The sequence below is a fragment of the Amphiprion ocellaris genome, chromosome 15 (assembly GCF_022539595.1).
Source record: "Amphiprion ocellaris isolate individual 3 ecotype Okinawa chromosome 15, ASM2253959v1, whole genome shotgun sequence".
Lineage (NCBI taxonomy): Eukaryota > Metazoa > Chordata > Actinopteri > Pomacentridae > Amphiprion > Amphiprion ocellaris.
Window position 1 is genome coordinate 2,469,544 of NC_072780.1, and position 25,800 is coordinate 2,495,343.

The 25,800-nt window shown below is 41.4% G+C and overlaps 1 protein-coding gene and 1 long non-coding RNA gene across 4 annotated transcripts in view; one reads left to right on the top strand and one right to left on the bottom strand.

Moving 5' to 3' along the window:
* LOC111567355 (glutamate receptor ionotropic, kainate 5-like) overlaps positions 1-14,620 on the bottom strand; it is a 320,960-nt gene extending 306,340 nt beyond the window's left edge. Inside the window, exon 1 of one of the 2 annotated variants that reach the window (XM_055018245.1) lies at positions 13,743-14,620. The gene's annotated coding sequence lies outside the window, so the exon portion shown is untranslated. The remainder of the gene's footprint in view (positions 1-13,742) is intronic. The other variant, XM_055018246.1, reaches the window with a different exon arrangement.
* Positions 1-25,800, top strand: part of LOC129350750 (uncharacterized) — a 46,618-nt gene that overhangs the window by 4,683 nt on the left and 16,135 nt on the right. The window lies entirely within an intron of this gene.

The window sequence follows — 25,800 nt, forward strand, 5'->3', positions numbered from 1 at the left end:
TCTGAACAGAAGCTTTAAAAGTGAGCACTTTTGGGACACTGAGAATCCAAAGATGTAGAATTTGTTTGGTCGATTGGAACTTTTGATGCTTCTGGACACACAACAAATGACTGACCTGTTTCTATGACTGCATGTGTTAAAGCAGGAGTGTCAAAAAAAAGACAAAAAACAAGAAAAAGCGTTACAAAAATCTAATGCAAAATGACAAAAATGAGACAAATGACACAAAACAAAAACGAGACAAAAAAGTTACAAAGCAACAAAAAATTAGACAAATGACAAAAATGAAACAAAAAATGACACAAATGACACGAACAAGACCAAAAATGACAAAAAGTGAGGAACAACACAACAAACAGTAGACTAACAACACAAACGAGACAAAAAACACAAAACGACAAAACGATACAAAACATGGAATAAAGCAAAACACAAAATGACAAAAATATGAAAAAAACCACAAGCGAGACAAAAAGGAAACAAAAAATGACAAAAACATGAGACAAAGTACAAAAAAATCAGAGAGAAAACAACAAGAACAAGACAAAATATTTCAAAAATGAGACACAAAAGGACAAAAGAACAATGAACAATCTAGTATTTTACTTTATGATCAAACAACTTGTGATGGTCTAGAAATGATTTTAAATTTATAGTTTTACTAATTTACAATCTGCAGTTAATGTCTTCTCTGAAATTTTTACACTTTGAGGGCCAGACTGGACCCTCTGGAGGACCACTTTTGGCCCGTGGGCTGCATGTTGGACACCCCTGTGTTATAAATTCATTTCTATGAATGTAAAAAGTTACACAGTAATAGTAAGAAAATGCAGGAGAGCTTTCCTCTAGTGGAAATGTGAGAATAAAATCAGGCTTCAGGATGTTTAACCCTCCTGTTGTCTTCATTTACAGGCACCAAAAAATATTGTTTCCTTTTCTGAAAAAAATCCCAAAATTCAGCAAAAAAATTCCCCAAATTTCTGAAAACTTGCAAAATCTTCAGGAAGAAAATTCCAATAATTCCTTAAAAGTTTTCCTTAAAGGTTTTATTTTAAAAAAATCCCCAAATTTGGCAAGAAAATTCTTGGAAATATTTTCAAAAAATGAGCAAAAATCTTCCAAAAAAATCCTAAAAATATCTAAAGTGATTCCATATATATCAGTAAAACTTTTAATATTTTCTTTAGGAACATTCACATAAAAATCAACCAAAATCCAGCGAATTTCGCTGGATTTTGGTTGATTTTTATGTGAATGTTCTTTAGAAACATTTTTAACATTTCTTTTTTTCCACCAAAAAATGTTGAAAAATTCCCCAAAATGTTGAAAATGTGGAAATCTTCACTGTGAAAGTATGTTTTTTTTCCCCACATGTTCAAAGTTTAAAATGGGTCAATTTGACCTGCAGGGCAACACGAGGGTTAAAGGACCATTTAGAGATGAAGTGACGCTGCAGCAGAAACCCAGTTCTGATTTATTTTCTCTACAAGCTGGCATTTGTGCTTGAAACTAAAGCAGAAACAAGAAGAGAAGCTCTTGACTTGTTGACTGAGCTCCTCATATTGCTCAGGAGGAATGTCAGGACCACTCGTATCAGTGCTGGTCTGCATTATCTCCGTTAGGAAGTGATTCTCCTCATCAGCTAACAGACTGCTGTGGTGAAGGAGAGATCGCTTTCAGGTCTCTATAAATACGATTGTTGCCATGACATTAGCTAGACAGCGGTGTCCTTCAGAGGTGCAGCGGTGGAGATACACAGTGGGAGTTAGCAGATAAAGAGAGATCCGTGGTCGATCCAGGAGGTTCGGCCACTTTGGTGTATCCATCTGGGAGGTAAAGACTGGAGGTATGTAGTTCCATAGCAACAACATGCAGCTGCACCGCTACATGCAGAGTTCATACAACCACCGTCATCTGGGAACCAAGGCTGGAAAAGGTACAGACTGACTCGTATCTGAGGACCAGAAATCTGCATGTTGATAGCAGCAGAGTGGAGAAAGTCAGATGGTCTGTGGGGATGTGGAGCTTCTTATTGAGCAGTAATGAATCAATCAAACGCTGGAGAATCACAGATGACCAAAACACAGAAAAGAAACTGTCAGAGAGAATGATTCTGATAAACACAGCGGAGGATTTTCATCTGATTATGTTTGACTTCAATGAGAGTCCTTCTATCTATCTATGTCTGTCTGTCTGTCTGTCTGTGTATCTATCATCTCGCCATCGTCTCCATCTCTCCATCCTCTCCATCTCTCCATCCTCTCCATTGTCTCCAGTCCATTGGTTGCAGATAGTTTGAAGAACTCAGGAGAGCTGCTTCGTGTTGAGAGGAGCTAAATGAGGTGGTTCAGGTGACTCCTGGGTTCCTTCCTTAGGAGGTTTTCTTGGGAGAACCAACTGGAACGACATTCCAGAGTAGACCCAGATATTTGTGGAGGGATTTTATACCTCATCTGGACTGGGAACACCTCAGGATCTCACCAGATTAACCACTGCAACTTGACTGGATGAGCACTAGAAAGCTAACTGTACAAGAGGTGTTTTCTGGATCACTGAAAATACTCCATCTGCAGCACCAAGATCTTCTGAGTTTTTGACATAAAGATGAAACCATCTGCTATATTAGCTTTAAGGCTACCGTCGTGAAACATTGAGCATTTAATGTTTAATTCAGATCACCTGTTGAATACAAACCTTGATGCACAGAAACGATGACTCCAAATCAAATCAAATATCATCGAGGAGACGTGACTACAGGAGAAAGTGTGAGCTGATAGAGAGGCAGAGAAACCGAATAATATCTACAGAACAATTTGAGCCATCACTGTTTGAATGATTGTGATTTCTGTGCTTCATTATATCAGAGAACAAACTGAGCTCTGAAACCTGCATTGGAATTATCATTAATATCCAAACAGCGGCGGTGAGGAGCTGAGCTGGTTAACAAACAGCAGCCAGATGATTGTGTCTGCTGGTTTCTAAACGTCTCCATCACGCCGGCAGGAAATCTGCTGCTTTACTGCTGCAGAGTGGATCACTGCATAGCATCACCTGTGGCGTGTGCTGCTGTATGACAGCTGTGTTCCGGCTGAAGCAGGCTCCTGGGTTCCTCTAAAAAACGATAAAGCAACGTTCAGTATGGAAAAGAAGAAATGAAGTAATTAAGATTAGAAAGCGGCTGCTCTCTGTGGGCTGTAGCCTCTCACAGCACCTCCTGGAAGTCCTGGAAGCTGGGAGGAGATGCTAATTTAGATAGAGATCTGGGGGATTTGGTGGCCGAGTCAACACCTTGAACTCTTTGTTATCGTCATACAACTGTCCCTGAGCGATGTTGGCTGTGTGGCAGGAAGCGTTACTGTGCAGACCATGAAGATGTGTTCACGGTCTGCAGCAGTTATTAGCTGATTAGCTGATTTTTATTTCCCCCAACAGGTTTCTTTCCATGAACCGGCTGGAAATGACATCGACAAATGTACAAGACAATAAGACATTGTGTTGGAGATGTAAATTACCAACTCTAACCGCTGATATGGTTTTTTACTGAGAACCCCATGTCCAAGAGCATCCATGCAAGAGACAAAGCCTGTAAAACCATCTTCAGCCACCACATAAGATGGTTTTACTGAGAGTGAAAATAGAAAAAACACAAAAATGATAGACCTGAACAGGTTCACTGAGCTTTGGTGTCAGCTAGGAATGTCTGCTATTGTCTTTTTTGCCGATATCGTCCAGTTCTCAATGTCCAATTCTGATATCAACCGATACCAATATCTGTAGGCTGTTTAACTAATTTTAGATAAAATCACATATCTCCTGTGGTGGAATTAACACATCACGCCTCATTTTATTGTGATGCCCCATTGGATGCATTCTCAGATGGAAACATTATCTGCAAAACAAGAAAACTACTTCAACTTCAAGCACATAATGAAATCTTTGAACATTTTTTGGTGGGAAAAAAAGGAAATGGTAAAAAAGTTTCTCATGAACATTCACATAAAAATCAACCAAAGTCCAGCAAATTTTGCTGGATTTTGGTTGATTTTTATGTGAATGTTCTTAAAGAAAATAGAAGTTTTACTGATATATATGGAATCGCTTTATATATTTTTAGGATTTTTTTGGAGCATTTTTACTCATTTTTTGAAAATATTTACAAGAATTTTCTTGCCAAATTTGGGGGATTTTTTAAAATAAAACTTTTAAGGGAAACTTTTAAGCAATTATTGGAATTTTCTTCCTGAAGGTTTTGCAAATTTTCAGAAATTTGGGGAGTTTTTTTGCAGGTTTTTTGGATTTTTTTCAGACAAGGAAACAATATTTTTTGGTGCCTATAAATGAAGACAACAGGAGGGTTCAGGCTAATTGCTATTAAATGTGTGTACAGACAGCTAGAACTGGATTACTGAAAATAACTGAAACTGCGTGTGGATTTTTAGACATTTATAGAGTAATTTCTATCAGAGTTGGACGGCAGTCGTAGTAAACTGAACTTAGACTTCATGTAAAAACATATAAATCCTGTCTGTGTTCAGATGGAAGGTCTGAGTTAAACACAGATTATCATCAGTTTTATTGTTCTCTCATCCTCCTCCCTATCAAAGACTAGTTATTAATTTACTCTCTTCAGATAAGACAGGCTTATGTTAATCTAAAGATGTGCAGGGAGAAATATATTGTTCAGATACTTCTGATAAAGGAGGTGAGGGGAAACTGTAGTTTTCTGTGTTCAGCGTTCTCCTCCTTTGTTCCGTTTGTTTGTTTGGTTCTGATGATCTGAAAATCTTTGCTCTCCTGACCGACTGACTCTGATCTGTTACTCCAGAGCCACATTTAGCTCTACCCTCATTCCTTTTCCTTTATTTTTCTTTTTGCACAGATTTCTAGTCTGAGCTGCTCCCTGATGGTTGGAGGTTTCTGCTTCCTGTCCTCGTTAGAAACTCGTTGGTATTGATTGACTTGTTGGGACGCAGTGAAATGTGAACGCAACAGCAAAACAAACAACCTGCTGACGTTAGAGACAGTGAACTAACCACAGACGCTCTGCTTTCCTGCTGTTAATACAGACAGTGAACTAACCACAGACGCTCTGCTTTCCTGCTGTTAATAGACAGTGAACTAACCAGAGACGCTCTGCTTACCTGCTGTTAATACAGACAGTGAACTAACCAGACGTTCTGCTTTCCTCATTATGTTAGAGACAGTGAACTGACCACGGACGCTCTGCTTTCCGACTGTTATTCCAGATAGTGAACTCACCACAGACGCTCTATTTTCTTGCTTTTGTTACAGACAGTGAACTAACCACAGACGCTCTGCTTTCCTGCTGTTGATACAGACAGTGAACTAACCACAGACGCTCTGCTTTCCTGATTATGTTAGAGACAGTGAACTAACCACAGACGCTCCGCTTTCCTGATTATGTTAGAGACAGTGAACTAACCACAGACGCTCCGCTTTCCTGATTATGTTACAGACAGTGAACTAACCACAGACGCTCTGCTTTCCTGCTGTTGATACAGACAGTGAACTAACCACAGATGCTCCATTTTCCTACTTTTGTTACAGACATGAACTAACCACAGACACCCCACTTTCCTGCATTTGTTCCAGACAGTGAACTAACCACCGAAGCTCCATTTTCCTGATCATGTTAGACAGTGAACTAACCACAGTGTTGTACTTTAATCCTGTTAATATTCAGGGTTGATGAGAAATAGTGTCTCTAAAAGAAAAAAGAGAACAAAGACTGATATTTTTATCCTTTTAAATAATGACCGTCCTTGAACGCATCCTGAATCTAAAGTGAGGCCATCTGATTAAACAGTACGACGAAAAAATGGAACACCTGTATGTTCCTCAGCGATCAGGCTTTAATCTCAGCTGTTCTCTCCTCTCTGCTGTCTCTGCATGGCATCAGGCTTCTGTCAGCTCGGGATTTCTGAAATGACTTCCTTGTGCCGGTCGTCTCTAATTTCATTCCATCCATCCACTTTGACTGAAGGGTGACAGGCTCCAATTAAAATGCAGCATTTTATCTCCACGGGCGCCACCAATCATCTCCTGCACGTTCCCTTCGTAAAACAGCCGCCCACACAACGCTTTAATTCCAACATAAAAGCACGAGTCCTGACATCTCCCAACCACAGCCATAACCGCTGCTCCAACAGCTTTTCAAACGGCGCTGATGGAGTTTCTAACCCATGTCGTCTGGCGTTTGGACATGATGAATGCTCGTCCCTGCTCCGGCTGAGGGCTGATGTATGGCTTCTGGCATCATGAAGGTTAATAAACTGAAAGTCACACAGAGACAAGAAGCTCCTGATCCGGTCGGACGGCGTTCAGTCAACAGCCTGCTGTGAAATTTCTTTTCAAATCAGTTTTCTCAGTGGTTTTATCACCCTCTCTTCCCGTTACTGCAGATTTCCCTCCACCCAAGGACACAATCGCTGTCATTCTCCTCGTGTGTCGGCCTCCCTCTCTCTCCTCTACCTCTCTCTATTAGCGTCTTACTCACTGCCTTTGTGTCTAAAAGTGTTACAACATTTTCATAGAATGCAGGATGAATGAACGGGCACAGGATGTACTGAGTGTTTGCCTTTACATCTGTGCTCCCCATCAGTTCATGTTAATTAAACCAATCAGTGCTGAAAACACATTTTTCTTAGAGCTCAATATGTACCAAGCCGGCTTTCAGGAAATAGCCATAGCCTCTAAATCATAAACTCCTGCTGCGACTTGTGTGTTCAATCAAGCAATCAAATCTGACTGAAACAACACTTTACATACAAATGAAGTCCATTCACAGAGTAGTCATTCAGTCATCAAGCTGCTGTTTATCTGCTTAGCTGGTCACTGGTGGCTTTTCAGTGAAAAAAGTCATTTTGTGTTGTCTTAAGGTGCTGTTCCACGAGCACCTACTTGACTCAGTTTAGGTGGTTTTATTTATTTATCATCCCTTATTAATCCCTCGAGGGGAAATTCAAATTTTCGCATATCTCCCCGGTTGGGGGAGTCAGAGCGACAGGTCAGCTGTGGTACAGCGCCCCCTGGAGCAGGAAGGGTTAAGGGCCTTGCTCAAGGGCCCAACAGTGGCCACATCAGGGCTTGAACCTCTGACCTTCTGATCAGTAGTCCAGAGACTTAACCGTTGCGCCACCACTGGCCCAGAAAAAGGCCAGTGGTGGGTCTTGAACCTGCTACATTCCAGTTGGTAGTCTCTCTTCTTACTCCCTGAGCTACTCGCTCAGATAAGTTTTCTATTATTGAGTACCACCTCATCATGGGTGGAGTCGTCACAGCACAGCGGCCTGGAAGTCCCTTAATGTCGTTTGTGTGCGACACAAACGCAACACAACAATGGAGGACATGGAGGCGATGGTACACCTGCTGCTCCATCTATGGCTTTTCGTCAGATATTCAAATTTTACCAAGTTCCATCACTATTGCCAGTTTTTTTTAAATGGCGGGTTTGGTTTTGGTGAAGGAGTCGCTCTCGTGTGTCGTCCCTCCCTGTCCAATCAGTGTCCTGCACTCTGTAGACGTCACATTATCGGCTTCGCTCAGCTCGCTGGGAACCCCGGCCCAGTAGGAACTAAATAGTAGCTGGTACCAGGTACTAGGTCCTGATGGAAAACCTCACAAACTGAGTAGAGTCGAGCTGAGTAGGTGCTGGTGGAACAGCACCAATAGTCATTCTCTTTGCAGTCTGTCCCTCCCAACCAAAACCCTGGACAACCCTAACCCTGACCTCCTGGGCTCCTGTTTGCACTAACAGAGCCGACACCCGGTCATAAGAAAGAAAGCTCCTTCCAGATTAACAAGTATTAACCTTCATATCTTATCAAAGGATAAGTCCAACGTAACTTGATGTTCTGAGTCCAGCCTGATACCTCCACCAGTTGCACCATCTAGACTTTAGGTCAGAAGCAGCGGTAAAGTCGAAAATCCAGATAACACAGGAAGCAACACAAAAGACACTTAAATGGACGACGTCCATCTCTGGAGAGACGTCATCTCCTCCAGGTGTTTTGGTGTGTGTCCACAGACATGGGTGTTCTTCCCACATGGAAATGCACCTCGTGAATATCGCCCACTTGGACGTTCAGTCCTCATCTTAGTTCAACAACAACTACTTTAAATGTTTTATGAAGGTTTCACAAGGCGTCGGACCTCCACTCCCAACACCTCATTTGGATAAAGTGGAAGTCAAGTTGACTTTATGCAAATGAGCTGCAGGCAACTCCAGGTCCAACGTAGCTGGAAATGTACCACAGTGCAACCAGAATGGGATGCGAGAAATTGACGGATCCTATGGACACACCTTCAGTCCTTAAACGTAGCTAACCAGTAAAACCAAGTAGATGAACAATTACTATTTACCCCCAAGGTGTGGATCTAAAGACTGCATTATAAGTACCTGGCAAACAGCGTCATATATTTCCTTCTATAGTTTAAGATGGCTGTTCCAGTGACTTTCTTGGTTTGAAAGGAGAATTAAGGATGTCATCTACACCTTTAGTGCTCTTAACAAAGCCTAGACAACAGGCCTTTTACGTTTAATGTTATTATGGTAGCTAAACATTGACAGCATATTCTAAAAGATGTTAAAACATGTTACCAAAAACATCTTTCAGTCACCATGATTTTGTGCCTAATGTGTTTGTAAAGTCAACAGATTTCAAACCATAACACTGTATTTTCAAACAGTACCTACAAGAAAAGAAAGGCGAGATGTTGAGAAAACAGAGATCTTGGTGTTTAACAAAGAGGGAGAGAGGCATTTTAACAACTTTAACAAGAAAATAAAATATGGATCCACCAAAAAAAAAAACACAAAGGAAGATGAAGAAAATGCGGTGCAATAATTATTTCCAAAGCTATATGTTAATCTTGAACTGCCATCTGTCCATCAGGTACTTATGAGACAGTCTTGAGATCCCTACAGCTCACTTGAACATCAGGGAAGTTTCCTTTTCTTTCGTTGTTGCAAATCATAAAGGACGATTTAGGAAGACCAGATGGAGTTAAGAGGACTTATAAGTTTGTTTGATCCACTTTTAGGACTGACCCTAACAAAGACAGACTTAGAAACCAGAGCCAGGTTTAGTAAAGACCAGTTGATGTGACTCGATGCTGCCCACGGTGTCGTCACCACATTTTGGAAAGACGATGAAGCACTAATTGTTTTACATCCACTCAAATCTTAAAATATGTCCAGCACCTTAGCATTAGTCCAGGAAACTTAATGTTCAATGTTTTTATAGGTCTAGACGTGGTTTATAAGGAAGCATACTCACACTTCCACCCAGTAACTGCATTAATAAATATGATTATGTAATGCAGTTATTACAAAAGACAAACTCATCAAAATGTTTACCGCTGTCTGACAGAAAGTCCAATAATCAGATTATTTTGTGTTCTCCTGCAGTAATTCAGCCTGTTTATGGCCTTTATAAAACTACATAGAAGCCAATTTATTGATGTTTTCATGCTGATACAGATAAATGAATAAACCAGTGCAATGTAGGCCTGCAAGCTGTTCTTAAAAACTGGAATTTATTGACATTTACATCAGATTATTTTCAGTACTTCACAGCTCTATGTGGCCACAATTCATTATAATAAATGTAATTAGTGTCACCTGAAACCATACTGGCGACAGAAAACTGATGTATGTACTCAAGTTAATTTAGGTTTCTGTCAAAATCCACATTTGAGTATCAGTCATACTGACAAACACTAGACTAAATAGACTAAATAATGAGTCAAGAAGACATTTTACCTCGAATTTAATGCTTTTTGAGACTAGTCAGGACCTGTAGAATCTCAGAGGCCTCAGTTCTTTCAATGAAAGCTGAAAGGACCATTACGATACAAGACATCACAAAGCAGCGATCTGAAAAGCACTTCTGTGAATGTAAAAGCTTCCAGAGAGTGGACAGCAGTCAGAGGAAGCTGATTAAAAGGCCAGAATGTTGAGACTGTTGTAAAACACAGCAGCAGGTGTACAGTTTCAATCATTACATTGTCTGTAGGAGAGTTAAATGACCCAGAATAGAATTGATCGTTTTAATCATTCCCCCTGATGGAGGTGAATGTGAGTGACGAATAATCGATCATCTCTTCAGTGTCTGCTCCTCTTTGCAGCCGAGATGAAAACACACCCGGCTGCTGTTTCTGTAGATTCCTGCCGTTGAGTCACGGTGTGTTTGGGTGTGAAAAGGTGCTGCAGATGTGTGTGCAGGTTGCAGCAAACTCCCATCGGAGCCACATGAAGCACACTATTTTCCTGTTTGCGTCGCCTGCAGCCTCGCGCTGAATACGCACTCAGAAATACATAAAATAACACACAGATGTGCAGGAGGTGGGTACGCTTTTACGTAAAGGCTGGTGTTGAACACACACACGCCTGCAGCCTGCCGTCGCAGCAGAACAAACGTCGACTCCATCAACCGGCGCTGTCACCCGCAGTGACAGCAGCAGGATAACACGCTGTGGAATAAAGCATGCATACATCAAACCTGCGAACGCTCACCCCAACCCGGCTCATTGTCTTTCCACCCACCACCCTCACATTTGATTGCTCTTCGTCTCATCGCTCAAACACAGAAGGATGCACCTGACACACAACACAAACGCTGACACGCAACACAAACGCTGTTACAATTACACTGTAACAGCCGTCAGAGGTCAGAGCAGAGATGGTTTTATGTGTTGGCTGGATTTGACGCTCTGTAGAGCATTCAGCAACAAGTGCTTCTCTTACACTTTAAACCAATTAGGAACAGATTGCCTTTTTTTTAAGCTAAAATTAGCTTCAGTTTGCCTTTGAAGTTCAGAAGATGGCAGCCAATGCTCCTTCGTTTTAATCCACTTCTCCACTCTCAGTCTGTATATTCAGCTGCTTTACGTTACTCATATCGTAGCCAGGAAGTAGCTAAAAAAGGCTTCACGCCTCGCTCCTATCTGAGGCTATTCCTCACACTGGTTTTTATTTTAGTGCCGTTTAATTTAGGAGACTCTCATTTAGTGTTAATGCCAAAACTAAAGCAAGGATAAAATGGCTTCCTGCAGAGTCACAGCTAACATTAGCTACCAGCTAACTCCTCTCAAACATGGACACAACCAGCAGTGTTTGGACTAAAACAGATTCATGTCAGATCATGTAGCGGTTGTTCATCTACGTCTACACATTTAGCTTGTTTACAGGACACTTATTGTGGCCAAAGTGAGGCTACCTATACTGCTTCCAGGTCAGGCTAGCATGGTTGGCTACTTATGTTTATCTCCAGTATGTCTATCTATATTGGTTTTTATTTAGATTTTTTAATTTATTTTTGGGATTGTTTCATCAGCTAAACTACACTAATGTTAACTTCAAACTAGCACCTCTCAAACTTGAAAACAAGCAGCATTTGGAACATTCGGACTAAAAACCCATTCTAGTCATATCATGTAGTGGTAGCTCATCTTAGCCACATGTTTATTTTAGCTATATCACTTCAGATTAATCAACTACCCCAATGCATCAAGAACATATGTTAGCAATAATATGGCTAACATCCGAATATTTGGATCTCAAAATGGATATTTGGATACCACCGTTACGACTGAATAGTCGGATATTCGGGTCCAGCCCTATACTGTACATTATTAATCCTTTATTCTGTGTCTGAAACACTGTTTTAGCTCCTGCATCTTTAATCCCTCCTCTGAAAAGCTCAGCCTCCTCTGATTGGTCAGCTGGTCAGGTAACATTGGTCAGTAACCAGAGTAAAGCTAAAACACGTTGCTCTAAAAAAGGCAGCTCTGGTGAGGGAATAATGTTGGACTGAGAAGCTAGTTTCAGTCAGAACCAGCTGTTAGATCAGTTTCATGCAGATGTGTTCCATGATGATGTCAATAAGTAACAGAAGAAAAGCCTGGACTTCAAACGAGATGTTTCAGGCAGTAAGGAGAGTGTGTTCTGTAGGGAGAAGAACTCCCTCTGGGCTTTAAAGCTCCCAGACCTTTTACATTCACAGAGAAGCAGCAGAATACGGGATCTTCAACACATTTTAAGACTTTCTATGTGCAGATGCGCTGAAATGTTTCATTTCTCAAGATGACAACCAAAATTTACGTTTTGTAACCTCACTGCGCTGGGCACAAACGTTTGGCAGCAGATCTGGAGTTGCAGCGAGTTTTTCACACGTTTAAAACACAGAACTTCAACATCTCTCTCAGTTCAACACCGATGGACCACATGTTGGAGATCAGTCACCGCCTTCAGCAGCAGTTTCCCGGAATAGAGGCAAAGCTGCTTCACCTGGACTCAGCAGTGGACCAGGACGACACGACGAACACGAGTCGACAACGGCAACAATCAACCTCCTGTTTCAGCTCCAACAATTAACAAACATTTCACTGCAAATTGGACCACATGAGACATTTTAGGATGCGAGCGCTTTTCATCTGATGAATAATTTATCACCACAATGAATCAACTTCCCGCCTGGTTTCTAAACGAGTGCGTGTGTGTGTGTTAGTGTGTTAGAGTGGGTGTGTGTGTGTGTGCGTGTGTGCTTTAGTGTGTGTGTTTGAACACCAGAGATCATGTTCGGCTGTTAATGCACAACCTGACTAGAAACACGACTGCAGTTTATCAGGCTGATGCAAACAGGCGGCTGGTGTGTGTGTGTGTGTGTGTGTGTGTGTGTGTGTGTGTGTGTGTGTGTGTGTGTGTGTGTGTGTGTGTGTGTGTGTGTGTGTGTGTGTGTGTGTGTGTGAATGCATGTTCAGCATACATACATATTAATGTGCACCTGTGTGTGTGTGTGAGGATCACGGATGCATTTGTGTGCATTATCCTGTGTTTTCCCAGAGTTGTAGGGGTGGATGATGGGTGAGGAGGCGGTGTGAGAGTGTGTTAGTGTGTGTTGGAGAGTGTGAGAGTGTGTTAGTGTGTGTTGGAGAGTGTGAGGAGGCAGGGGAATGATGTATGAAGAGAAGGATGGAGGGATTATCAGGGTTCAACCCCCGATTGTCGATTTTCTGTCAGTCCCAGTGGCTTGAGGCGGCGGAGTGTCGATGACTTCCAGGTTACCATGCACGGATGTGTGTGTGTGTGTGTGTGTGTGTGTGTGTACCTGACGGTCCATGGATGTGTGTGTGTGTGTACCTGACGGTCCATGGATGTGTGTGTGTGTGTACCTGACGGTGCATGGATGTGTGTGTGTGTGTACCTGACGGTGCATGGATGTGTGTGTGTGTGTGTGTGTGTGTGTGTGTGTGTGTGTGTGTGTGTGTGTGTGTGTGTGTGTGTGTGTGTACCTGACGGTCCATGTGTGTGTGTGTGTGTACCTGACGGTGCATGGATGTGTGTGTGTGTGTACCTGACGGTGCACGGATGTGTGTGTGTGTGTGTGTGTGTGTACCTGATGGTCCATGGATGTGTGTGTGTGTGTGTGTGTGTACCTGACAGTGCAGATGAGTGATGGTTGCAGGAATGGAGGAAGAGGAAGAGCAGAAATGTGGGGGAAAACGATGAGAAGTGAGGAAGGTGAGTGGTAGTAAACGAACGTCTGACGGATGGTTCGCCTGAAAACGGCGAGGAGATGGTGGAGGAGGTGGAGGGACTGATGGATGGAGGAGGAGAAGAAGTGAAGACAGAAATGAAATGAAAGAAGAAGAGATGAGAGGAAAAAAGGGTAAAAGCAGCAGAAAGAAAAGAGCAGCTGCCCTCCCAGCCGAGCACTCACCCATCTATCTGCCTCCCGCTCTGAGCTCCGACCAGATGGAGTCCCGGCAGCGACAGCGGAGCCGGCTGGAGGCTGGAGGCTGGAGGCTGGAGGAGGGCAGCGATAAGGAAAGGAGGAGAGAGAGGAGCAGAGCACGGCGGTAGTCCCTCCACTGAACCACCGACCAAGATGTCAGAAAAAAGAAGCTGCAACAGACAAAACACCAGCAAGCAACTCCTGCTGATGAGAAATCCCCGGTTTACTCCAAATCCAGACGGAGCTGCTGACAGTGAAACACGCACACCAGCAAACACACACACAGACACACACAGCTGGCTGAGCGCTGTCGCAACGACACCATGAGCTGCGAGGCTCCTGAGAGCAGAAACACCTCCTCCTCTTTTCTCTGTTCACCTCCTGCTGCTGTTTGTCTTTTATCCAGCCGGTCAGCAGCTCAGAGACAGACAGAATGAAAGACACACAACCAGCGCTTCTCCTCCTCCTCTTCTTTTTATTCCAGGTTTTTATTCCTCCACCGTGCAGCTGGAGTCTCTCCTCTCTTGGTGTCCTTCAGAGTCGGACTGACTGCTGCTGCTCCACAGTGCAGAGAAGCTGGACTGCATTCACTCTATTCACTCCCTCTCTCTGTATCTCACTCTGTCTCACTGTCTCTCTCTCCATCCCCCTCCTACCTCTCTCTCCCTCTCCCTCTCCTCCATTCCTCTCCAGCTCCCTCGTCTCCGACTCTTTTCCTCTCGGTGAAAGCTTGATGTGTAGAATTTGGAGCGAAGGTCAGGAGTTGGAGGTTTTGATTTGATTTCGTTGCTGATATCATCCCAGCGACATGTTCTGCTTTTAATCCGGTCGTGCTTCGTGTTCCTACAGAGCGTCGAGGTTTCTTTACCTGCTGCTGTTCGAATGCTGTGCTGATTTATTCATTTGCAGGTTATTATTTGGGTTTGCTCTAAGCCTGTTGGCAGTTTTTGAAGGCATGCTATCTGTTTCAAACAATAAAAAAAAAACAGTCGTGTCATTTTCAGCTTCCCGGTGCTCCCTGAACTAATCATGCAGTTCTGTTAGGATAATGTATGTTTCGTCACATTCATTTTTTTCTGTACAGCTTATTTAACCCTCCTGTTGTCCTCATTTGAAGGCACCAAAAAATATTGTTTCCTTGTCTGAAAAAAATCCAAAATTTCAGCAAAAACATTCCCCAAATTTCTGAAAATTTGCAAAACCTTCAGGAAGAAAATTCCAATAATTCCTTAAAAGTTTCCCTTAAAAGTTTTATTTTTAAAAAATCCCCCAAATTTGGCAAGACAGTTCTTGTAAATATTTTCAGAAAATGAGTAAAAATCTTACAAAAAAGTCCTAAAAATATCTAAAGTGATTCCATATATATCAGTAAAGCTTCTAAGATTTTCTTTAAGAACTTTCACATAAAATTCAACCAAAATCCAGTGAAATTCACTGGATTTTGGTTGATTTTTATGTGAATGTTCTTAAAGAAACATTTTTAACATTTCTCTTTTTTTCCACCAAAAAAATGTTCATAGATTTCCCAAAAATGTTGAAAATGTGGACATCAGCAACTTCACTGTGAAAATATATTTTTTTCCATATTTTCAAACTTTAAACCGGGTCAATTTTGACCCGCAGGACGACACGAGGGTTAAAAATGTACCAAAAACAGACCAGCTGCACTGAGTTCTGTAAAAATCAAAAAAAGAAAATCTACATGTTTTAGCTCAACTGAGAGGTCAGAACACATTCAGGTGTAACCACCAGTCATGCCGACGTTTCAGATGAACTGCAGGCAGTGTTTCCTCAGAGTACAGAGAAGGAAATACTTTGGATCAATAAAATAAAAGCAGCGTGGCTCCAGGACGGTAAACAATGGAGTAAGCTGTCAGCAAGTGGCTGGAAGATACATTCTGCACGGTGAAACATCTTTCTAGAGCTTATGTGCAGAGTGCTGAACGACATGATGGGTTTGTTGAGGTTGTAAAATTATAAATAGGTAAATATTCAATTCAGTTCATCCGTCCATCATCTAAACACCACTTAATCCTCATCAAGTTTGTTTTATGCTTGACGTGTCTGCAAGGTCCGCGCAGATGTATTCTGTCATTTTATCAGCCACGCCCCCTCACACAGTCCTTCTCAAGCAGAAAATTTCCTTGTCGTGCACCTCCAAGTTTCCCTAACTATGCAGACGGAGACACACAGAAAACTGGAGGAAGACCAGGACCTCCTAGCAGCAGAAGTTCAGAGATACAGGCTTGAAATTAAAACCAGCTGTTGAAATGCAGCTATTGGGTAAAATGTGGAGTTGTTAGCGGTGTAAACGATGGCAAACTTCTTCTACTCTAGTACCGTGGTAAACCTGTGTTTATGATACACTGCCCCCTGCAGGTTGGGAGCAGATGCTGCATGGAGTATAACAGCCACACGTTCTCTTGAGCAGGTTTCTAAGAGTCTCCTTTCCATGTTTGTGCAGAAAGCAGAACCCAGCCTTTAGGGTCATGGGGGGATGGAGTCTATCCCAGTTGACTGAGGGTGAAGGGTGAACAATCACACTCACATTCACACCTACGGACAATTTAGAATCACCAATTAACCTCACCATGTTTCTGGACTGTGGGAGGAAGCTGGAGAACCTGGAGAAAAGCCACACATGACCAGGAGAACATGGAGACTCCATGCAGGAAGATCCCAGGAAGGTCAGGACATGAACCGGGGATCTTCTAGCTGCAAGGTGACGGTGCTAACCACTGAGCCACTGTGCAGCCCTCAATTCAGTTTTATTTATACATATATATATATATATATATATATATATATATATATATATATATATATATATATATATATATATATATATATATATATATATATATATATAAAGCTGCCTTTGGAGTCGTTATTCCCTAAAAACATATCTACAGTATGTGGAAAATATGTTGGACATGTTGATTCCAGGTTTTTTAATTTTCTGTAAAATAAATCCATCTTTACATTTTCTATGCTGCACAGAAGACTCTTTATGTCTTCTAGCTGTGGGTTGTTCTGTTATAGAGGTGCAGAACTTTAAAATGCAGTTAAACAACAAACAATAATTTAAAAAACTGATCACACCACAATATGTCTGACCCAGGAACCGTTTGGGATCCAGAGTTAAAATGGTTCTGCTCTGTAGGAATCTCCTGCAGGAAGTTTTAGGGCAGCCTGAACCTTTATGTTCCAACCAGCAACCCATCCCTGTGTAGGGTTATAAAAGATGTTCTATGTAGAACCTTTCAGGTCAGTTCAGGAAAAACTGCTGTGCAGGACAAGATGCTCTGTTAAACTTGTCCAGTATTTCTAATCACCAAACCATTCTGCTGGACAGGAAAGCAGGGAGAAGAATGGGGAAGACCTGCAGCAAAGGGCCATGGGCGGGAATCAAACCTAGACAACTGCATGGAAACTAAAGCCCCAGTTTATGGGTCACCCAGGCGCCCAAATCCCACCTGATTTAAACTCATCTACCATCCCTATCAAAGTATTCTCCTTGTGCAGCGACACACAGCTCCCAGTGCCCCTGGAACATTTTAACGCTCCCCAGAGGTCCACCATCTGAGCACCATGAGCGCTGCTGAATCTTCTAAACTGTCAAAATGATGATCCTTCAACTCCAGTTTCATTTTGTGGAAGAGGAAGACATCACACGGAGCTAAATCTGCTAACTAGAGCAGATGGACAGCGATGATTGTGTTGTTGTGGACAAAAAAGAAAAAAACTGCATGTACAACGGGTCCTCGACAGGTCGAAGTTCCATTCCTGCTGATTTTCTCCATAAGTCAGAACTCTGGTGAAAATGTAAACAAAGTCGTTCCATGCATCATGATATCGATCAGTTTACATATTAGTACAACTACAGTAATGAAAACAGTCATTAGCTCACACTGAAACACAATTCGGTTGCAAAATACCGGCTAAAAAGTAAACAAAGCCGTCTTACAGCTCCGCTCAACAACTAGTTCCACTGAATCAGTTCTGACGTAACGCCGAAACGCCATAAGTCGAGGACGTCGTGAACCGAGGACCTCCTGTATTTACCAGACTCTGACGTGGGTGTTCTGTGGATTAGGAACTTCTCATGCTTTCACCAGAGCTAAACCACTGGCCCCAGATGTTCTCTGAATGTTCTCTCCCAGACACCTCTGGATGTTCAGTAGAACTCAGCGCTGACAGTCCAACCCTGGCTGATGAATTTACTCAAAGGTTGAAGAAAACATCCTCCATGCTCCTGGTACACCTGACCAGATGTTTCTCCTCCAGTCCTGGACACTGATGCCGCAATAATTACTCTGCAATAATTATACAATCAATCATAAAGCATTTAGGAGCAGCTGCCTGATGTGTTGTAGGTCCTTCATGTTCTGCTGAAACGGCAGGGCTGGATGGAGGCCTGGGGTGTTTCTCCTCATGGTAATGTGCTTTCTCATTTGGAATCTTCTCTGCATATGAAGTCCTCCCAGCCAGGATTTGACATGAGGATGGAAGACCTGAAGCTACCAGATGAGAAATTACCCAGCATCCCAAACATCTGACTCCTATACAACTAAAATGCATCCTCAGAAACACTTCATGTCTTCCTGATTACGTTTGTTTGTGACGTATCTTCACCATTTACTGCTTCAGAGTCGATGCTTTACAGTCGACCGATCAAATATTAGATGGGGTGTCAGAATAAGAGCTGCAGAGATCTCAAAACTCCATGAGGACTGATGATGCTACTCACCCGGGGCTTTTCTTTAGAGACTTATGGTCAAATTTTAGTGGAACATTCCGCTCCACGCTGCTGTTAAATGGTGGTGAAAAGGCTGATTATATGTGGTTTCAGCTGCTGTAGCTTCAGAGACAACGATAGATATCTGCAGCTTCATTTCATCAAAATAAAATATCTGTAATTCCATAGTGACTAGTTTTAGGATATCTGCCATTGTGGCTAGTTAACCCAGGTGTCATTCTGTGGGTCAAACTGACCTGTTTTAAAGTTTGAAAATGTGGAAAAAAAATATATTTTCACAGTGAAACTTCTGATATCCACATTTTCAACATTTTTGTAAAATCTTTGAATATTTTTTGGTGGAAAAAAAATGTTAAAAATGTTTCTTAAAAACATTCACATAATTTTTATGTGAATGTTCTTAAAGAAAATATCAGAAGTTTTACTGATATATATAGAATCACTTTAGATATTTTTAGGATTTTTTTGGAAGATTTTTACTCATTTTTACTAATTATTTGAAAATATTTACAAGAATTTTCTTGCCAAATTTGGGGGATTTTTTAAAATAAAACTTTTAAGGGAAACTTTTAAGGAATTATTGGAATTTTCTTCTTGAAAGTTTTGCAAACGAGACACAAAATGACTAAAACAAGACAAAAAACAACAAGAGACACAAAATGACAAAAACGAGACACAAAATGACAAAAACGAGACACCAAGCAACTAAAACAAGACAAAAAACAACAAAAAAGAGACACAAAATGACAAAAAACGCAACACAATGACAAAAATTAAATAAAAATGAGATACAGAATGACAAAAATAAGATACAAAATGACAAAAATAAGACATAAAATGACAAAAATTTGATAAAAACTGGCAAAAACACGACACAAAACGACCAAAACAAGACACAAAACAAATATTAGATAAAAATTGATCAAAACAAGAAACAAAAACAAGACAAAACAACAAAAACATGACTTAAAATGGCAAAAATTAGACAAAAACAAAAACACGACACAAAATGTCAAAAACTAGACAGAAAATCTTCTGTTGCTCTCCTCATGTTCTCCTCGTCACTCTCTGGTTTGTACATTTAGTTTTTTCTGCCTTGTTTGCCTTCCTTCTGTCTGTTTATTTGCTTTCCTCATGTTCCTCATACCTTGTTTTATTTTCTGCTGGAGTTTTTCAGATTCTTTCTCCTCTGGATTAGATTTTCAGATCATGGACATCATATTTTCCTCCTTTCGTCTCGTGTTTGTTCATCACCTTCTGTTGAATGATCCCCAGCACTGTGACGTTAAATAACACCATTCACAGCCGAGTGTTTGTGACACTGTTGCTCGTCTGTGTGTTTTTATTGTGTGTTTTCCCTACAGACGCTCATATAAATTCATCCTGCTCAATAAAACACAGAGAACATGAGAGGAACATGAACTCACCGCACATAAACAGACTCCAAGGAAAACTGTCTGCAGAACTCCCATAAGACCTGAACTACACACACACACACACACACACACACACACACACACACACACACACACACACACACCTACACACAGTAACACACACACACACACACAGTAACACACAGACACACACACACACACACACACTGTGGAGGTAAACAGTCCGGTCCTGATGCTGGAGGAGCTTCAGGGAGAATCCTCACCAGGGAGCATCTCTGTCTGATGAGTCACCGCATAAAATCTCCATCTTAATTCATTTCCTCCGTTTCTGAGCTCCAAAATGTTATTTTCTTGAAGCTGATGTAGTTTTTTTTTTTTTGCCTCGAGGGCAGAAGAATCTGTGCGTGAAAGTGAAGCAGAATCTGAAGACCTCCATCAGTCAGACTGATGGAGTTGTTCAGACCACCTGGAATCCAGCTGGAGGTTAATGTTCTGCTCTGTTTCTGGTCTTAAACGCTGCATTTAATGCTGCACATTTACCCTCTATAGCAGGAGAGTCCAACTCATCCTAGTTCAGGTTCCACATCTAGTCCAGTCTGATCTCCAGTAAAACCAGTAAAACCACAGCAGAATAACCGATAAATAACCACAACTCCTCATGGTTCCTTTGGTTCAGTGCAAAAATGTTCACATTTAAGGAATTATCTTTTTACTAAACATCATGAACAACCTGAAATTTCTGAAGCAAAATGAATTCAGTTTCATCAACATTCAGCCTCAGTTTATCATTTCCACATTACAACTTCCAGATCACAGAGTGTCGACAAAGGAACACAACATATAGTCACCTGGAACTGAACCAGAGAGGATTTACTGGAGGATCAAAATGACAAAAATCTGATAAAACAAACAAAAAAAAAACAGGACAAAATATTAGAAAAATGAGACACAAAATGACAAAAACATGAGACAAATGACAAGAATTAGACAAAAAAATAGACTAACATATGTGTCTCCTGTCTGCTCTGTCGAAACACTGGCTGCAGTTCAGCTGAAAATCACTGAATACTGGGTGCAGCTGATTGGGTCATGGATGAGCACAGAATTTTATTAATTAGTTTTTTATTTACTTTTGGTGATTTTTAAATTAGTCGTGTAGAATGAAGTGATTTTAATGAAATATCACAGCTTCATTCTTTGGTTTGTTCAGTTTTCTCATTGGAAGGACTGTTTGAAAGTTCAGATCCTGGCAGTTTCTGGCTGATAAAAAATGGTTTGGGGTTTTTCCATTCAGAGGGTTGAAATCTTGTTTTCATCTCCTGCCGGCAGTAATAAAAGCTGTTCTAGATGAAAGAAGATGATTCAGATCGGGACCCAGTGCTGTAAAACAAGCTAGAAACCTGATTACTGAGTAGAATGAATGACATCTGGAGCCGGTCTAGTTCTAGTTCCAGCTCCAGACATCAGATCAGCTGCTGCAGCTCAGATTCATTCAGCTGTTGGTTATCTCTGCGATGGTCTGCTGCTGGTTTCATCGTCTGTCCATCCTCTGTTCACACTGAGGAGACGGAGAGACGGAGGTGGATTGACGCTCCACCCTGACTCCTGCTGCTCGCCGGCAGAATGACGATCAGCCGCTCGGCATGCCAGTCACACATCCTCCTCTATCAATGAATGAGAGAACAAGCACAGGAATGACAGGAGAGAGAGGCAGCAAGGTGAATAACGGAGAGGACGGAGGACAGACGAGGAATATGGAGGGAGGGCGAGAGAGGCAGAGAATTAATGAAATATGAGAGAGAGAGAAAGAGAGAGACAATAATGGACGGAAGAGAGAGGCTGAGGATGGACGGGAGAGAAAAAGACGAAAGACGGAAGCAAGATGAAGGGCAGTGATGAATGAAGATTTATGGGAACACACGTACAGTAAATACACAAACACACACACAAACACACAGACACACACACACACACACACACAGACAGCAGAATAAAAGTTGGATGTCCATGGATGTCCATCTAAACCAGGAGAGTCAAACTCATCTTAGTCCAGGTTCCACATCCAGTCCAGTCTGATCGCCAGTGGACCAGACCAGTAAAACCAGTAAAACCACAGCATAATAACCTAGAAATAACCACAACTCCTGATGGTTCCTTTGGTTTAGTGCAGAAATGTTCACATTTAAGGAATTATCTTTTTACTGAACATCTGAACAACCTGAAATTTATGAAGAAAAATAAATTCAGTTTGATCAACATCCAGTCTCAGTTTATCATTTCCACATTACAACTTCCAGATCACTGAGTGTCGACAAAGGAACACAACATTTAGTCACAGCTATGTGGAACTGAACCACAGAGTATTTCCTGTAAAAAAAGACAAAACACAACAAAAACAAGACAAAATAACACAAAAACGACAAACAAAACGCCAAAATATGAGACACAAAATCACAAAAGCAAGACACAAAATGAGACAAATGGCACAAAACAAAACATATTAGAAAAATAAGATGCAAAATGACAAAAAAAACAGACAAATGACAAAAAACAAAAAAGAGACAAAAAGTTTGACAAAAAATCTTACAAAATGACAAAAAAAATGGACAAACGATGAAAACGACAAAAAATGACAAAAATAATAAACAAAACAACAAAAAACCACAGAAAAACACAAGCAGGACCAAAAGTAAACACAAAACGACAAAAATGAGACACAAAATGACATAAATGTGAGACAAACGACTAAAGTCAGGCAAAAAAAGACAAAATATTACAAAGATGAGACACAAAAGAACAATGAACAATCTAGTATTTTACTTTCTGATTCAAACAACTTATGGTCTAGAAATGATTTTTAATTTATCGTTTTCCACTATAAATCCAAAAAACCCAGACAGAGACACAAATGGACAGAACCAGATTAAAAAAGACACAAACTGTCCAATTAGATGCTAATTCAATGCAAACTGATAAAAACACCTCATAGACAAACATCAGAAAAGATGACAACTATAAAGGAATCAAAACCAAGAAGGTAGAGTTGCAAAATGAACACAAAGAAATGCACTGTGATCTCTGTCATAAAATGCTCAGAAAAAGATTAAAAATGACTTAAAGAGATGCAAAATGAACACGAATAGATCCGTATTCAGCACAAACAGAACTTAAACCACTTCTTAGTCACACAACGGGACCACGACTTGGTTTTGTTGCTGTTTTATTGACATTTCTTCATCTGTCTCAAGTTATTTTACTTTTCCCTTCATCTGTTTCCCTCTAATATGATGGTGTGAGCCATTTCTATTTCCACCAATCAGCTCCTCTGTGTATATATGTATATGTATATGTATAATATATAAATATACAGGGTTTCCTCTACATTCATTCCAGCCGCAGTTCCTTCAGATTTCTTTCTTTTTTTTAAATCGTCGTAAATCTTCCACCGCTGCATGTCTCCACCTCCACAGCAGAGTTCTGCACTGTGTCGGTTCTAGTGAGTACTAAGGCAAACTACAGATAACTGTCTGTCTCAGTATCTACTCTCTGTCGGGTTAATATGACGTTAATTACTCACGAGAGCGCGGCCTTGAAAGTGACGTCACGTCCAGCACCCAGGCAACAGGTCAGAGTCAGAGGAGTGACGTCTTGGAAAAGAGGGCAGCGACTTACCGGAGAAAAGTTATTAGCTGAAGATAACTCATAAAAGATTCTACAAGTGTAGCCCGGTGGTAAACTTGGGTATTTACTGTAGGTAAACGTGCCTTGTTTTACTCTGGCTGTATTCTGTTGTTTTATTGGTTAGTATGAACAATGTCGTCCGTATGCTAACACGGGATTGGCTGTTGGTGTGTCTGGGTGGGTACTTTTGACCCGGCGGAGTGACACTGAGGGAGGGGCGGGAACTTTTCATGGTCTGTCGGCGGAGCATGGTGGCGTGGATTTTTCTGGCTGGAGGAAAGCCGAAGCACAGACTCAGCAGCCCCAAACAGGAAGCTTGAAGGACGGGGCTGAGGACCCATAAGTTCAGCTGCCAGACCCGGGGTGAGTCTGAGGCCGGAGGACGGACTGTTGGAGCATTGAACGAGGTGTGCTATCGGAGGCTAGCACGGCTACCGCTAGCACGGCTAACGCTAGCACAGCTAACGCTAGCACGGCGGCTAGCACAGCTAACGCTAGCACAGCTAACGCTAGCACGGCTAACGCTAGCACAGCTAACGCTAGCACAGCGGCTATGATCCTTCGGACCGGCAATGTTTCACCGCACTCAATGTTTTGTGGACCAAAGAGGCCTGCAACGCCTCAGACTGAGCTGAGAATGGTGAGTAGACTGTGTGTGTGTGTGTGTGTGTGTGTGTGTGTGTGTGTGTGTGTGTGTGTGTGTGTGTGTGTGTGTGTGTGTGTGCGCGCGCGCGCGCGCGTGTGGTCATAAAAGGCCACCACAGCCGCTTCTAACAGGTGTGACTCTAGTTCTATTGGTCGGCGACTTTGCTGGTTTTTGTGTTTTATTGTGGGGTCAAACCTGAGGGGGAATACTGAATACCGTCGTTCATGGTTTAAAATACCGTCGTTCATCGTTTAAAATACCGTCGTTCCTACAAAGCTGTGAATGTGCTGTCGGAACTTCTTTTATCTCACATTCGTTTGTCTCCTCTGCGGTTTTTTAGTGCTTTTATTTTGGAGAAAGAGTCAGAAATGGGGGGGCGGGGGGGGGGGGGCCTTCGGCATACATTTTCCGAGTTTTTTTCCATTTGTCATTCTCATCCCTGATTCAGTATTAATGCAACTATTAAAGCAGGAGAGTCAAACTCATTTTAGTCAGGTTCATATTCAGTCTAATCTGATGATGAACAATCAAATAAATTCAGCCTCAGTTTATCATTTCCACATTACAACCTACAGATAAGAGTTTATCTACGAAAAGACACAGGTACCTGGACCTGAATGACAGTATTTTACTTTATGATCAAAACAAAAAAAGTCAGACAAAAAACGACAAAATGTTACAAAGATGGGACACAAAATGACAAAAGCAGGAAACAAAATGACAAAAAATGAGACGAACGACACAAAACAAAACAAAAAAGAGACTAAAAAATTGATAAAGTAATAAAGTGACAAAAACAAGGCAAAAAAAATACACAAATGACAAAAAAGACAAAAAAGGATACAAAAAGACAAAAATATAGCCAAACACAAACGAGACAAGAAAACACAAAATGACAAAAACGATACACAAAACAACGAATAAAGCAAAACAAAAAATTAGACAAAAACACATATGAGATAAAATGGAAACAAAATTACAAAAACATGAGACAAATGACAAAATTCAGACAAAAAAGAAAAAACAAAAGCAGACAGTATTACAAAAATGAGACGAAACGACAACAGAACAATGAGCAATCTAGTATTATACTTTGTGATCAAAGCAACTTGTCATGGTCTAGAAATGATTTTAAATTTCTAGTTTTACTAATTTACAATCTGCAGTTAACGTCTTCTCTGTAGTTTTTACACTTTGAGGGCCGGATTGGACCCTCTGGAGGACCGCTTTTGGCCCGCGGGCCTCATGTTGGACACCCCTGGTGTAGAGCATCTTGTCTTTAATTCACTGATGCAGGTAACAGGACTGTCGGAGTTTCTTGGAAAGAGACGATAATGAGAGCAGCTTGAATCATAATTATTACTCAGAAATCCTTCTGAAGGAGCCGACAGACTGAAATCATTCATCCACCTGAACACAGAGCTGTGTGAGCTACACGCTAAACACGCTCCCATTCACACACGCTAATCACATGTGACACCAGCTGTCAATCGCACACGGAGCAACACGTATGCCTTGTGCCCACGACTCCAGCATCAGAACTAATGTGAACTCAATGAG